The sequence below is a fragment of the Lissotriton helveticus genome, chromosome 2_1 (genome assembly GCF_964261635.1).
Source record: "Lissotriton helveticus chromosome 2_1, aLisHel1.1, whole genome shotgun sequence".
NCBI lineage: Eukaryota > Metazoa > Chordata > Amphibia > Caudata > Salamandridae > Lissotriton > Lissotriton helveticus.
In genome coordinates this window covers 936,274,525-936,290,429 of record NC_136059.1, presented here as the reverse complement: position 1 = coordinate 936,290,429, position 15,905 = coordinate 936,274,525, and the positions used below count along the sequence as shown (strand labels likewise).

The 15,905-nt window shown below is 44.4% G+C and overlaps 1 protein-coding gene across 2 annotated transcripts in view; it reads right to left on the bottom strand.

Annotated features, from left to right (window-relative positions):
* The window catches only part of PRXL2C (peroxiredoxin like 2C), a 96,296-nt gene that overhangs the window by 42,672 nt on the left and 37,719 nt on the right, over positions 1-15,905 (bottom strand). The window lies entirely within an intron of this gene.

The following is a 15,905-nucleotide window of genomic DNA, read 5'->3' as shown; positions in this document are numbered from 1 at the left end:
GTTAAAATGTTACTTCATAAATAAATCTTTAGCAATTTCCCCTCCATCTCCTATGTGTCGGGAAACTGAAACACAGGTATTCATCAGCTCACCTTACATGACCTCGAGCCTCTTATGTGCATTCTTGTTGTGGCAGCTCTACGGGCTCGAAGTCATGGGCAACTGCAACCAGGGCTACCCGGAGTCCTTGGAACCACAGGAGCCAGATAATAGAAAAAGCCCCCAAGAATGCCAAAACCTCATTCTTAAATTGCTCAGAGCGCTACAAAATTCAGCTACAGATGATGTGAACGACGATAAATAAATATATAAACATTCTTTTTTTTAAAAAACATATATGTTTGGAGTCTGTTGACTTCCATAGGCTGCATCTTCCCTGCTCCTGGGTGGACAACACCAAAACTTGTGTGGTGATTATTAATTTCCTTGTGTTCCACACTCCCTTTAGACACAGGCTACTAGCCCACACCCACATCCACACACCAAGCATAGTTATAGAGATCCCTTCTGACGCAGTCAACGTAAGATATAATGAGGGTAAATATGGTAAAGTAAGTGTATATTAAAGAAGTTCAAGCACTGGCATGCCTCCATTTCTTATGCCATGCTTAAAGCATGGCCACATTAATAGCAAGCTGTACAGCTATTTTTCATCCTTTGAGGCCACTTTAGAAGTAGAAAAGTGCTATAAAAATGCTACAATACAACTGTCCAGGCAGTTGTATGCCTTCATCAAAAATATAATAAAACTTTATTCACAGTTCAAGGTTCAGTAGCACAGTGAGATATTGTTTGCCTTCAGCTCAGAGTTGAGTTGCTTCATCACTACAAACGTGGACAAGCTAGCGTTCTCAGGTTAGCATGGGGCCTTCATGTTTTTTCACTAAGGATGCAGATCCAGCCACATTAGCATCACACAGCTGTGCACTATCTGGCTCAGAGGCGCAACTAGAGCCACATTTCGGGGGGACGAGGGGGAGGGGTACTAAACATTTCGGGCGGAGCTGATTCTTCCAGCAATATGCAGAGTGGAGATGCAGGGTCTCTCAGAAGGGGTGAAAACACAACAAAGTCTCGTTAGGAAGTACATGGTCTTCTAAAGACCTGTGAAGTACTCTGGTGCAGCTGTATTTGTGCCCGGGAGGCTGTCTCAGCGAGGCTGACACACACGACGGGGGTGGGTTGGCCTGAAGACCTTTGAGACCAATGGGTGTTGCGCGTCTGATCTGGCTAACAGTGCAAAGTTAGAGATTTCTCTGTTCTTATGGTATAGGTGTGTCTGTAGATTTGGTCTTTTTTGCTTTAGATGCATGCGATCAGAGTTCCTTATTAATGCAGTGTAATTGCTTTTAGCTGGACTGTGCTTCTGTTTCAGCTTTTGAGCTGCTATAGTCCTCCAGGCCTGGGCACACCACAGTTCAGTGCTGCCAGAGCCTGATTGGGCAGGCCATGGGATAGGCGGGGGTCGCTAATGGGTCACAGCTGTGGGGGAAGGAGTCGTTTGACTCTACTGTACCAACCCCGTTGTACAACCCCTTCAGCACTTGACTTTCAGTGGCAGCAATGGCGAGTAGTCCTCAGGGAGGGTAGTGTGGGGGTACACATTCAGCTTTCAGCAATACACCCAGCTGCTCAATAACGTGATTGTCCAGTCCACTGCTTTATTTTTGGAAAAGGACAAGTACTTTCTTCTACATTAAGGCACAAAAATACACATTGCACAACAATTTCTCAGACACCCGATATTGGAGTGCAATCCAATATGATTCAAGGTGGGACTCACTAGGGAATCTACCCTGCCCCTTTACTCAAATGTTTTGGCGCTCAGTTGTGCCATCCTTAGAACACTTGCAATGCTTCCCCTATTGGTATTGGTCCTTTTGGGGATTGTCGGCGTAGCAGCATGTATCAGACCATCCATCTTCATTCTCTACAGGCCTAAGCAGCTAGTTGAGCTTTGATTCTCAGCACACATGGTAGCCTACTGCCTCCTCCAGTCATAAGCAACGCAAGCTTCTCTGCACTCCTTGTCTGGGCATGACTAGTGAAGGGAGATGAGACAACCTTTCTGTTCTTGGTGCAATCCTCTTCTGGTTGGGTGTGGAGATTCAGCTGGAAGTAAAGATGAACACTTTTCCTGGCTCACAAGGCAAACTTATGTACTCCTAATGTGAACATTATGGGGCAAACCCTGCTACTCAGGATCAGTCCATCACTTGAATTTTTGGGGTCATCCAATTGGGTTCAAGTTCATCTTGCTCAAACTTCAGTTCAGTCTATTAGAAACGAACAGCCCATATTAAGGACAATTTTCAGGTCCCATTGTAATGGCAGACATCCCATTTTTTTGCCAGTGATAAGTGAATTCAACATGGAAAGTGCTTGAGCCTGCCAGGTACTCAGTGCCGGGCATCAGTTCTCCGAAACCCAGTCACTCTCTTCCCCATGATATTGCGGACCAAAAGGAGACCAGCAATTTGTCTATAAATCCCAGGAGCTTACGGGTCTAGTTTTTTTTACTATTGCACTGAAAAAAAGCCTGTTTAAGGAGGTTATAACCTCCAAAAGGGAAGCATTGATGATGGATGCGCTTGCTTTAGAAAAGGGTTCAGAGGACCGGTGGGGTTGCTAGCCAGTGGCTGCATCCTAGATTGCATTATTTACTTGTTTACATGTGCCTTCCAACACTTCCTCAAATACCTGGCTAAAATTGAAACAGAGGGCTTGGCGTTGCTGGCCTTTGGGGACTTTGGTATCCAATCCCTAGGGATAGAACTAGAAGGTTTTGTCTGAGGAGAAAACCCTGGTCTCTGCAAATGCCAGTTGTACCCTGGCCGCTGCCAGACCTTTCTTTAACCAGTTTGTCCCTAGGCATCCAACCTGAGGCCAACCTGAGTCACACTTCTTCAATCCTCACAGGACCCAACTTTTGGCTCTGACAGTGGTCATTCCACCTACTGTCCCTTTGGCCCCAACAGAGCCCTTTCATAGCGAAAGTGCGAAGTTACCCATATTTATGATATAATTTGCCCAGAGACACATTTGAGCAAGCAGTTGACTTGTGATCACACAGGGTGAATATTAGCTAATTCGTTTTTTTGTTGGATGTTTTTAATGGTAAATGCATCCACGTCCCAAGCTTCGTCTCGTTCCGGCAACGAGACGAAGCTCGGGACGTGGATGTATGCTGTGCATTCATGGCAACAAATTGTGCTGTAGGAGAATGATCACGTGAGGGGAGGAGCTGCTGACGAGGACTCGCGCTGTGCTGTGCTGATCGCTCCGTGAGAGCCGAGCCGAGGAGCCGCTCCACGAGTGTCGAAAACGCCAAACCCCAAACGCCGTACAAACGCCAAAGAAAGCCAAAAAGGACGCGGGGCGGAGCGACAAAGTGACGAAGCTGGTGGTTCCCCGCGGATATCCGCGGATATCCAGGTGAAAGTCGGCGTCCGGTGAAAGTCGGCGTCCGGTTGTGGCTTCTGCTTCTGCTCCGGCCCCCTCCCCTGGCCCCCGCCGGTGCCAGCGCCGGTTCAACAGCAGCGGCAGCAGAGGGCGTAGTGAGGCGGGGATTTGGTGACACGGCCATACCACAGTACGATTGGTCGCGCCCGAACAGAACCCCAGGAGCCGACGTCTGGTGACGATAACCAAGTATTAAGGACTCCGAGTCGGCTCCCCACAATGGCGTCCCATATTTGAGGGACAACAGTGAGATAATTCCCCAATACAAAAAGAAAAATAATAATCATAATAGGGATATGTTGTATGTACCAAGACACAGTGGTGGTCTAGCGCCGTGATCTTGATGACAAATTGAATTGTTGCAAAAAATGAGTGTGGTCCTGATGAGAACTCGATACTGAAAAGAGTTTGAAACGCGTAGACCTTTTGTTTGTTATGCCATAAGAGTATTATTCAATACATGAGATTTCTGTAAAAAGAATCAAAAATAGGTGTCAAATATAAATCTATGGCATCATTTAAGAAATAGTGGATTTCGAGCAATTGTAAATATTTATGTGATACTGTTGAGTGTGTATGAGAGTGTTTGAGAGTGACCCACAAATGAGTGGTTGTGAGAGTGTTGAAAGGGGAGTGTTTTAATGTACAGAATGTTTTCTAAATATGTATGATATATGTTGTTTTTGAATTAAAAAAAATGTTTTGCGAAAAAATGATCAAATAATCAAACAAAAGTAAAAAGTGAATAAAACTATAGATTCATTCAAGAGAATCAGACCCCCTCACTTTATGTTTCTCAATCAATTGTGAGCTGTAGAAATTTGTGGTGAAGTGTTAATGGCAGCATTGGCATTTGTCTATTATATATACCACAGTACCACAGCACAGCACGCACGCAGGAAAGCACGGGACTGGCCTCGGCCCCGGCTCCAGGAGGAGTCTGCGTGGGAGGGCGGCGCAGTGCAGCTTAGTAGCATGCAGGCCAGAGTACGGGAGGAGCAGAACGCAAAACGCCAAAGCGCGAGCAGCAAGCCGCCACGCCACGCTACGAGTCTAGCGTTCAGCGGGAGATCAGCGGTGAGCTGCGGGAAATCTAATCCCGCTTGACCTTTAGTGGCTCCGGTTGTGAAGCCTGAGGAACCTGAGGAGCCGCTTGAGACACAGTAGCCGCTGAAAGCCCAGGCACGGGAGCCGCTGAAAAGCCTAGGCGTAGCAGGAACCACCGAGAATCTAAACGCGGTTGGAACGGCTGGGTACTGAATGCGGTAGGTGCCGCTGAAGGTTATGAGCGGAGGGCCTGCTTTCTTTATCATATATATTCCTCATTCTCCACGCCTTAATAACTGAAAAGCACCAAGAGTAAGCGGTTTTCAAGTTTCTTATGCAATGGTAATGCCAGTCAGGGTTCTACGCTCACAGTTAAAAGGGAAATCAGTAATAAATCAGGGAGGTAGTAATTCGAGAGATAAGAACTCCCTTAAGCCACAGAAAACTATTCGCCGCAGGAGAAACAGTGAGCACCTTGAACTTGTTAAATCTTATGCTTCGGTGTTGACAATGTTTTCTAAAGGGTTAAGAAGTTCTAAGCGCGGAAAAGGTTTAAAAGATGAAGAGAAAACGGAGAAGTCAGGGGAAGAATCAATGGACACCCAAGTAGCAGCAGGACATAGGGTGGAGTGCCAATTTATAAAAACGGAGGTGCTTTAACCCGCTGGAATCATACACCAGAACAATGGGGGTGAATCCGAGGTGGTACCTCCTCCAAGAGAAATGGAGCCACGGCAAGTAGAAAGGGAGGGTAATACCTCAGAAATGGAAATGGAAATAGTCTTGTCGAGGGTGGAGGAAGATGGTAACTCTCGGGAGAAAAATGCCGAAAAAAGGTAGTCTCCCCATTTTCCACACTAGCAGATTTGGTAACCCTTTTTGACAATACAAAAGTGACTCAGAGGTCTGCGCCGGCCTGTCTGCCCATAAAAGAAAGTGATCCTTTACCTAGGATAGATCGGCAGCTAGAATCCAGTCTTAATTCTGGGCAGGCGAAACCGGAGGATCTGACATTACCGGACATTGCTATTCAAATAGAAAAGAATGCAGAACGAATGAAGCAGCTGGAAAAGTTTGGTACTTTGGAGATGAACTTAGAATTGTCACCGGATATTCAAGCGTACCGGCCACTAATAGGAGCACAAACACATATGCCAGCCATGTATAGTAGTACACCAACCAATCTATCTTTGGCTGCTGATTTGTTAGACCTCTCAGTTGAAAAGATATCAGGAGTTTCGGTGGCAGAGGACAAAAGGGTAGTGAATTCTTTGAACTCTCTGAATAGGAGTGAGAATGTCTGGTCAGGGGGATCATGGAGTCCTTTTTTAGATTTGAGAAAATCATGTCCGCAATTTTGTCTTTGTTGGAGAAAAGCTCATTAAACTCAGATCACATACTGGAAGTCCTCTCTCCTATATTGTTAGGGGTTCAAGACCTTAAACAGCTCAAACAAGCCCCAATATTCCCGGAAAAGGCCCCATTAGTACCTAGTCATGCAGGTCAATTACATATTGTGATGCAAAATATTGATACAAATACAGCGGTGGGGGGGACTAAAAGAGCCGATTGATGGCACTGAAAGGACTTCCCCCGAAAGTAACCCAATTTCCGGCTCGCCTTATCCAAATCCTAATGAGTGTGTCAAGGTTCCTATTTCTGGGAAAAAGATAAATACAGAGGTTTCCTCAGTTTCAAATGCAGTACGTTTTTTCCCAATTTTTAATAAAATTAATTCAAAAGAATTAAGTCCTCAGCCATTGGATGAACTAGGTAACACCTTAGCTAGTGCACCTGTGGGGGAGGCCCCTTTAGTGAGTAAAGGAAATAACAAAAGTGGCCGTAGGAGGAAGTAGAAGAACCGTCGGTTTCCGAAACGTAAACAGAAAAAATTGCGGTTCTATCCTGAAAATGAAATAGGAATTAGTTATTCATCCCCCACCATCAGAAAGAATACAGGGGTATTGGTGCAACCAATAATGGAAGAGAGTCAAACTCATGGGCATGAAAATGATCTTCAGCATAATAGTTCATCCACAGTATTGAATGCCCCTTTGACTCAAGAGGGTAAGGAAGTTAGTGGGCAAATTTATGGCTTAAACAATGACCTAAGTTTAGGAAGTAAACTGGTTAAATCAAATAGCCCCGTAATAGACCCGAATATAGTCTTAGTAGGTGCCGCCCAATATCCCTGTGGGCCTGTTCTGCCTTTAATGACTGTTGTATCCGGCCAGGGTACGGGTGGGGGTCGGAGAATAACGTCGATTGATAACAATAGTGGGGGCTAGCCAAAAAGTGATTTACCTACAGGAAAATTAGTCATGAATTCAACTGGGAACACTGATATAGGTGCTAGGCACGTGAACAAGGTTCTAATTTGTAGCTCTCTTTTAGACGCTCAACCGATGATATTGAATAGAAGTGCCCTCCTTAGAATTATTTCCGAAATAGAGGATCTGGGGTTAATCACTACTAAAGACATCGAATTGGTATACTTAGATTGGAGGAGCTCTCCCCCTAGTACTAAAGCCACTTTTTCCTCAGGGATAGTGTCAGCACTTGTTTTAGCAAATGTTGATAGCTGCAAGGGAGGGGCTTCAAGGAGTATAAGGATGAAAATACCCACATACAGTTTGAAGACATGGAAATAACGGTAGGAAGTAAAACAGGTGTGAGAAAAATTATGTTTCCAGCACTCGAGGTTCAGGAGGCCCCTGGAGAGGACATGGAAGATGAGATGTCAAAATGGAGTTGGGTTGCAGGTACCTTGAATGGGGTAAAAACATCTAGCATAAAACCCGTAGAGCGGGGGTAGCCAACTGGGGAAAATCATATCATGGAACGTGGCGGGGCTAGGAAAATCTTGTTACAAGCTTAAATCATTGGTTGACTTAAATCCCATGATCATCTGTCTTCAAGAGACGTGGGCAATGGAAGAGTTACAGCTAAAGAATTTTTAAATCTTTAAAAGGGCACGCAAGTGGAGGTCTAGCCATTTTGCTTAGTTGAGATATTGCATGGGGCCCCGTAATATATATTCACCCCTCAAATTGCTGTATTTGTGCAAAACTGAAATTAGGAAAGGATAACTCCGGGCATGCAAAGTTTTTGCTTTTGGTAAATGTCTACATTCCCCCAGGGAGGGCGTTTAAACCACTGGTTGATTCCATATGCAGTTTCGTGCTAAGTTTATGTAATACGGAAGAAAGTGCATGTATATTGATGGTAGGGGATTTTAACGCTAAGTTAAATAATAGCGCTGTTCTGCCCTTCTCTAATACGGATCTGGAGGGGGTGTGGGCTATTCCAGAGTCTGTACTCCCGGCACAGTTAAAATCTGATAAACGTGGCCTTTCCTTCTTGCAAAATCGTAGGAATCTTGATCTAGTACTTTTAAATGGTAGATTCCCTGAGGATTCCCCCGCAGCTTATACTTTTAACGGGACATACGGTCAGTCCCTTATTGATTACATGGCAGTTTCCATTCAACTGTTTAGTGCGTGTACGCAGTTTAAGGTGCTCCCTTCTAAGTTGAGTGACCATAACATTCTTGAGGTAAATATGGCTACAAATATCGAGAAGCCTGAACTCTGGAATCAGAGAAATGAAAGTGTCACTTACTCTCGAAATAATGACCGTACTTGTTGGTCGTATAAGGCACTCCCGAACTTCCAGAGGGTATTTAAGAATATCGCGTTTAGGCCAAGTTTGGAGACCCCGGTCGTGAGGTATGAGAAAGTTTTGGCAGCAATTAGAAAACTGGGAAGAAAAAAGCAAGGTATGAGAGCCTCCCCTATAGTATTAACCTCTTGGGAAATTAAAAAATTGAATAAAGTTATTAACGGGTTGATCAGACTCCAATTTAGAGTTCCTAGTTTACAAATGCAGAGAGAGATACACAGATTAAAACAGGCACGAAAAGGGAAAATAGCATCAGATAGGAGGGCCGTTGAAGATGAAAAATGGGTTACCTTATGTGAAGTGGCCCTATCTGGGGATACTAGAAAGTACTGGGCTTTGATTGCGAAGTTTTGTGATGGTAGAGAAAAATGACAACCCATTTCAATCTCAGAATCTGAGTGGTCCATTTATATTTCCCAACTGCATGCTCCCAATCCATTAGTAGATCAATTGGAGGGGGTTGTTAATAACTCAGAATTGGGGTAGATGTAGGTGAACCAACAGAATTGGAAATTGAAGGTTATATTAAGGGGGCAAGATACTCTGGGGCACTGGGGCCAGACGATGTTCCAGTATCTATAATAAAACAGGATCGTGAAGATTGGGCAAAGTTTTTATATCCGTTGTTTGCACATTGTTATGCTACTGGGGATATACCTTATTCCTGGAAGGGAAGTATATTGGTCCCGTTGTATAAGAAGGGCCCAAGAAATTCCCAGGGTAGTTTTAGACAAATCTCCCTCTTAGATGCAACGGGGAAACTGTTTGCAAAGAGTATCCTTGGCCACTTGCAAGAGTGGGCATTCGGAAACAATCACATACCTCTGGAACAAACAGGATTCCGTAAGAACAGTGGACCTCTGGAGAACATTTCCGCCCTACAAACATTAATTGAAAAATATCCTGTGGGCCGAGGGGTCCCGTTGTACACAGCCTTTATAGATTTCTCCACAGCGTTCGATAGGGTAGATAGGGGGACGCTGTGGAGGAAATTGGTCACAATGGGGATCCCAGGGAACCTTTTAAGATTAGTAATTGCACTCCATTCTTTGACGTGGACAAAGGTTTTGTTGGGGGGATCTCAAGGCCTTTCAAGGAAAATAAGTACACACAACGGGCTGAAGAAAGGGGGCCTTTTGGCCCCTTTACTCTTTTCTATCTATGTTAATGATCTGCCGAGTCGGGTAGGACGGAGTAAAGGGGACCCTCCCCAAATAGGTAACCTTAAATTAAGTTGTCTGTTGTATGCAGATGATGCAATAATTATGGACTTAACACCAATTGGGTTGCAAAGAAGATTGACAGAGTTGGTTAGGTACACAGAAGAATATTTTTAAAAATAAACATTTTAAAGAGCAAAGTTATGATTTTTAGCTATCAAGGGTCTAAGGTTAGAAAACATTTGAGTTGGTATCTGGAAAAGGACAAACTGGAATTAGTGAAATTTTATCCATATTTAGGAAAAATATTTTCAAACAGGTGTTCTGCTACCAGACATATGGACCATTGCAAAGGGAAAGCAATTTCACAAGCCTTGGCATTTAATCGCCTGTATATTCAATGTGGGAAAAGACATTTTTCCCACATCATTTCAGTTTACAAAATAAAAATCCCACCGACTTTGAACTATGCTAGCGAAACAGTTGAGGAGTGTGAATGGGCCAAATTTGAGAAAGTGGAAGGGAAGATCTGGCGCCAATTATGTAATTTGAATAATGCTGCGCCGATCGCGGCGCTTAGGCTCGGATTTGGTCTTCTCTCAACATACGTGTTATCAATGGCTGCCTTTTTAAGGTGGTGTAATGCTTTGATAAATGGCTCCGATAATGTGTTACGGGTAGCATTACACAGGGAAATATTTGTAGATATGATGGGGAAAAGCACTATTTTTAGAAATGACAAAGGCATTAAGTATGTTTGGTCTAGATAAGGAAGGGGCAGCAGCTTTATGTAAAACCTCGTTAAAGCAGATAATTAGGAAGACAATTTATGTGGTTTCTCGCAAAAGAGATTTGATACTATGTGCATCGAATGGAAGGATGGACTGCATTGCTGGGAGTTCTATTGTTAAAAACCCCCAACCGTCTGTCCTATGGAACCTAGAACACGGAGTACGTAGGGTGATTCTGTTGTTAAGAATGAATTTATTACCCCTAAGAGTTGTAACAGGTTCCTGGGATGGTATCCCCAAAAATGAAAGATACTGTCATCTGTGTAACTGCGGTATACAAGATTTGAATCATGTTTTGATTGTGTGTCCTGCACTCCACTCAATCCGACGTAGATATTTAAGGACTGGTTTTTTAAAGTATAATATCTCAACAGCTGAACAGGCCCATAATTGTCTTCTGTCCCCTCCATCCGAATTGATGTGTTTTAAAAATTTTCGGTTCTTCAAAGAGTTTTTAAATGTTTATTAGGACTGTAATATTTTAAAGTGACACGAGAGTTTAAAATATCTCAATGTCAAATTATCTATACTGCTGCTAGGGGAGGGTGGGAAATATTCGCCCTAAAAAATTGCACAGAGCACTTGCACTTTTTGTATGACATGTAAATCATCTTTTTTAATATCTTTTGTCTAGATTATCTACTTAGCTGCTAGGGGAGTTTGGATAAATACTCCTCCAAAAATTGCACAGAGCACTTGCACTTTTGTATGGTAAGGTAGTGCTTTCCTCTTTTCCCTAAATTCGGATTACAAATGTTATTAATTTTTCTGTGTAGCCCTTTTTAGGTTTCGACCTGGCGAAAAGCTGCGCAAGCAGTGTTTCGCGCAGGCGAAATCTTATGTCTTACACTGTATGGCTGGGAATCCGCCCCTCTGTTCCATTGGCTAGCTCCATAAATGGAGGCTAGCCATTGGAACAGAGATCTGTCTGTCAATTGCGGAGCAGATTCGGGGGTGTTCCGGCCATTTTTACTCATCCTGCCCCTTCTGACAACGTCATGCGGCCGTGGGCGGGGTTTATTTTTTTTGTCCTCCATGTTTGTTTTGGCCATTCCGCGGCCGATCGCCGCCGGAGGAAGTCCAGGTGAGTGCTGGCCGTTCCCGCCGCCCCCCCCTCCCGCTGTCCGTGCTCCGCCCCCCCTCCTGCTGTCCGTGCTCCACCCCCCCTCCCGCTGTCCGTGACCGACCATCTGTTCTACTGAATCGTTTTAAAATATCAGGGTCACTTTATCAAACGACGAAAAAAATCAAATTATTAAAAGAGGAGTTTCAAATCTTTGGTTTTGATGCGGAAAAGAGTAATTTTATGGAAACGTGAACACCAACACGAAAATGAGCAACACGTTGCATGAAGATTATAAACACATCGCGAGACCTCAGAGGAAGTTAATATCTCACTAAACAGCTGTCGGGCGCTTGCCTGAGTCACACTTTGCTTAGCTGCTCCGCTGCTCACAGCAGGCTTTCTCGGGGATGGTATTTATATATTTTGCTTGAACTGTATAATGTCTGCATGTGAATCAACTCATGCGCGGCCCTGATCAGCGGGCCTTTGCTCTTTGTTGCTGTGAGTGGTACCTGTGCTGGTGTGTTAGCTTTAATGAGCGTTTGGGGAAGGCGTGGAGCAGGCTGGGGTTCAAATGGCGAAGTGCCTGGAGAGAGTGGGGGAGGCGTGGGCTTGTTAGCTTGTTCTGTTGTCAGTGTTTTCTTGCCCGAAGTCTGAATATTTTGTTGTTTGGCGTCCCTCATGGCCAGCATGGCTGATTCAGTTGACAGTATTGTGCAAACGATCTTTTTGTTTAGTTTATCTGGGAAAACATGTTTTTGTTCATGATTGGACCGAATTAAAAGGTATCTTTCAAGCAGAAAGGATTGTAAACCACATTGCTAAGCCTCCAGCCTCAATTTAGTTTAACCCCAGAGCCGCGTGCACAGCAGGGTCACTCCAAGACACCCACGAACCCCGGGACACCTGCCCCAGAGCCGCTGCAGACATGGAGAGCGGCGCCTAGCCCCAGCCTGCCCCGGAACCCGCCCAGAGCAGGGGAGACGAGAGTCAGGAGGGAGCCTGCGGCCAAGGTAGGACTCTCGGGCACAGCGGGGGCATGGTGGAGTCACAGCACTCTGTGTGTGTGAGGGTCAGCGGAGACTCGGGTCTGAAGTGTGGACAGGCGTTCTATACAGGACAATCGCCGAGGATGCTGTCCGTGCTTGATGCGCTCTGGGAGGACCGGGATGTCCGCTTCGATATTTCTCCACAGTAAGGGACAAACAGACTGCTCAGACATTTCCCCATCTGAAAGCTTATGTACATCTGGCCAAACCTTAATGTAGCACATTGCATGGTGCCAGGTTTACGCCGTCGCACAGTGCCTTTAAATTGCTCCAACTCGCCGTGTTTACTATCTCCCTTAGCAAAGAATGAGTGTATGAATTATCGTTTAGTGCACAAATAGAGTGGCTCCAGTGCCACTGCACCCGCTGCACCACCGGCAGCTATGCGACCGGATTAGCAGCTTGAGAAACGCCGTCTCGAGATACCCGCTCTCTCCTACCCCTCACCCTCCACTCTCCCTTCACTTCTCTCAGACTGAGTCCCCCTAATACCCTTTCTAGTACCCCTCTCCCCACTCGCTCGTCCTGTGCCACTCTCTCTTTCCCTCATGCCCCCCCCCTTTCGATGGCTCTCATTCCGCCAATCACTCTCTCTCCTTCATGTTCCCCTCTTTCGAAGTCTGTTTCGGCACATCTTTCTCTCGTCCTCTTTCGATCGTCTCTCTTCCCTCATTTCCATCTAAATCCTCCCTGCACTCTAGCTCGCCCTGCTGGCCCCCATCCACCTCATCCACACACATAGCCACCCAAAAGACATACAGATATACACGAGGCATCCGCACATACAGATACGCCCAAGAGACAGCCACACACAGAGATACACGGCCACACTCACCCGCCAGTCTATTTGACAGTGTAATTGAATTAGACACCACCTATCTCTTGTCGTTTTCGGGGGGGACTTACGCCATGTGTGCACCAGCAGAACCTGTAAAATTGACTCGATTATCATAGAGAGACGCGAGTCAGGAAATAAATTAGACGTTTGACTAGCTAATGGGGCACATAGGTTACCACTCAGATCTATAGGTGTATGCGCCTATATAGCTATATAGACTCGGTGTAAGTCTCAGCCTCCCCTCTCTGTATGTCTGAATAATCCATACATATATTGAGATTTGAATACTTGCTGCAGAAGTTACATCCATGCCATGTCATTTCCAGTTGCACACAACGCGACAGCCACAACATATCTGCAGATGGGCTGGCTGTCTTTGCGCCAACGGCATACTAAAGTTTCAAACTATTTGAAATGAAAATTTATTCTCCCAGTACGTCCTGTCTGTTAGCTTAGATCTGCTACACAATTACAATGGCTTTGTTTGTTTTATTTATACAAAAGCAAACCGTTCTTGACTGGATAAAATGCGTACCACGACCGCCCGCGATAATAACGCTCGTCATTTACAGCGCTGTTGTGTTATAGAACTCGTCTGCAAGTAATTGCTGTCTGCTGAGCTCGTCCAGTAGGGTACCATAGGTCTCACATTTGCGAGAGATTAAGCTATTGCCAATGTAAATGACAATGCCATTTATTTATCTGTTTTCAAAACCAACACATAAATAAAAGTGTTGACATTTACAATGCCAATAGCTCTAACTTTCTAAAAAAGGCGAAACCGTTGCATTGTAAATGCTTGTTTAATTAGGTTTTCCAGACAGTCCACAGTGTGTTTTAACTGAAAGAAGTTTGTTTGAGTTGTAAGCCTATCTGCATTGAAATGTTGTTGTCCAGTGTAGATCTCTTCAAAGAGTTCTTAAACGTTTATTAGGATTGTAACATCTTAAAGTGATTCGAGAGCTTGCAACATCTCGATGTTAAATTATCTATACGGCTGCTAGGGGAGGCTGGGAAATATTCACCCTAAAAAATTGTACAGAGCACTCGCACCTTTTGTATGACATGTCAATTGTCTTTTTTTATATCTTTTGTCTAGATTATCTATATAGCTGCTAGGGGAGTTCTGATAAATACTCCTCCCAAAAATTGCACAGAGCTCTTGCACTTTTGTATGATAAGGTAGTGCCTTCCTCTTTTCCCTAAATCTGGATTACAACTGTTATTAATTCTACTGTGTACCTCTTTTTAATCAAGTTTTTCTGGCAATCCAAGGTGTGTCTTAACTGAACACAAGTTTGTTTGAGCTGTAAGCTTTTCTGCATTGAAATTACGTTGTCCAGTGTAGAGTTTAGTCTACTGAAGGAAAAAAGTGTTTTCTTCCAATTGTTTGTATCTTAGCACAAAATGGTACTTGTCATTTTATTCTGCATTTTTGGTATGTACTGAATGATGTTTTACTCATGTACTTTATGTGGAATTCTTCGGAATTCTAAATCATAATAAATATTAATTGACAATTGATTGACATTGACAAATAAAAGAATAATACCCCTTGATAGAGGGTGAAGCTGGTACGAGGGCCCTTGGCAACCACCTGTCAATCTGTGTACAAACTCAGAAGTCGAGTGAGGTGGCTCTTGACCTCGAGCCCGGACGAATTCGCCACAAAACAGGGAAGGCGATGAAACATGTTGGCCCATCCTGAACTGGTCTGCAACATGCAGTTTGTTTTTAAGTTTGAGTGAACTCACGGATCTGAATAAAATTGCAACGTTATCTATGTGAGTTTTAACTTATTTTTAACCGGAGATATATGTTTTATCTTCTACACATCATGGGGTCCTCTTTTGTTTTTGTTAAGATGCACAACACTATTTTCACCTCTATTCTTTTTACTGGACACTTCTTTTTCTTTTCTAATAAGTGAGAAAGTTACCACTGATGAAAAACGTGGGCAAGCTGGTGAGAACCTACCAGTAGCTCCTTTGGTGTAGCGCACGTGAGGGACTTTCTCACCTTCACACATTTTTTTGTGTCTTTTGTCTGCACCTTTCTCAGTTGAGGGCATATTGGTGATGAGTTGACTGACAAAGCAACATACCATAAAACTGCGGGCTTTTTGGAATGGATAAAGACTGATAAAATGTAGGGACCAGTTATTGGGTAGAGGTGGATACCCCCCGAAACCAGTCCTATTATAACAAGCATTAGAAATGCAATCGGGCTCGGATTTATTTGAGTTTGAGCTAATGGCATTGTAAATGCCAATGTCTTTTTGCCATGTGTTATGGAGTGTGTGCATGTGGTGTGTAGTGGAAGTATCTTGGTTGAATTGTAATTTTACCAATGGTGGCATGCTGTGCTTTATATGAATATGTTTAAAAGTAAAGTGTACCATACTGCGATTGCTTGGTGGAAAAATGCACTGCCGGCTGGAGGAGTGTGTGCCTGGTGGAAGGGTGCAATGACGGCTGGTGGGTGTGTGCTTGGTAAAAGCGTGCACAGATGGATGATGGTTGTTGGTGTTTGTGCATGGTGAAAGCATTCATTGACGGCTGGGGGTGTGTTGTTGTGTGTGTTGTTTTCTGTGTGCTGGTGAGTGTGTGGTGGTGAGTCTGTGGGGGTGAGCCTGGGGAGTGAGTGTGGTGGTGAGTGTGTTGTGTTGAGTGGTGACAAGTGTGTGGTGTTGAGAGACTGAGGTGTGTGGTTTGTGTGTGCGTTATGTGTGTGTGATGTATGTGTGTGTGGTGTTTTCTGCACACTCACACACTGCCCCGTAACATTCACACACTGCTCACCCGCACACTC